This window comes from Bison bison, unplaced genomic scaffold (genome assembly GCF_000754665.1).
Source record: "Bison bison bison isolate TAMUID 2011002044 unplaced genomic scaffold, Bison_UMD1.0 scf7180017616234, whole genome shotgun sequence".
NCBI classification, from domain to species: domain Eukaryota; kingdom Metazoa; phylum Chordata; class Mammalia; order Artiodactyla; family Bovidae; genus Bison; species Bison bison.
In genome coordinates this window covers 1-727 of record NW_011445478.1, presented here as the reverse complement: position 1 = coordinate 727, position 727 = coordinate 1, and the positions used below count along the sequence as shown (strand labels likewise).

Here is a 727-nt window from a genome sequence, read left to right as displayed (position 1 = left end):
TTTTTTATTTATTATTATTTTTTTTAATTAAAAAAATTTCAGGTGTACACGTGCTCCCCATCCTGAACCATCCTGAATCCAGTATTTTCAAGAGACAGAGAGACTATAAATCTCGAGAGACTACTTATCTGAATGCAAAGTTTGTTTCCTGAAACTCTGAACTAAAGAATTATAATGATGTAAGAAAAAGCAATTTGGGACTGCGGGAGGGGAAGTCCCTCACTTCCCCTAGATTTCTCACTTCCTGGACCTTCCTTTGGGCCTGGGTCCGCCTTTCCTGCCTTGCTAGAGCGCCCCTAGCGTTTCCCTTGGCGCCCATCTCTCTCCTACACGCTCACAAACACCTCCAGTCCTTCCTGTCCCAGCCCAAGCCCGGCCCCTAGAAACTCAGTCTGTCTTCCAACAGACTGAGATCCCGGTATACGTAGACCTGCGTGCGGGCGCTCACGCCTCCACCCTACCATCAGGAGAGCCGGCCTTTGTACAGCCCCCAAGAGGCTGAGGGCGTGGTTTGGCAGGACCTGGGGCTCCACTCTGATCGCCGGCAAAAGAGCTCCGCAATGTTGAAGGACCCTTCCTCTTTAGCCTGTAAGGGAACTTCAGTAGGAGCACTGCAGGACTAAGAAGCCGGGGAAGAAAAAAATAACCTAGGCCTTAGAGGGGGCACCCGGATTTGAACCGGGGACCTCTTGATCTGCAGTCAAATGCTCTACCACTGAGCTATACC

General features: G+C 50.3%; 1 non-coding gene across 1 annotated transcript; it reads right to left on the bottom strand.

Moving 5' to 3' along the window:
• Window positions 1-658: 658 nt before the first annotated feature.
• Window positions 659-727, bottom strand: TRNAC-GCA. Its single transcript has one exon. It is a non-coding gene; the product is annotated as a tRNA-Cys (tRNA).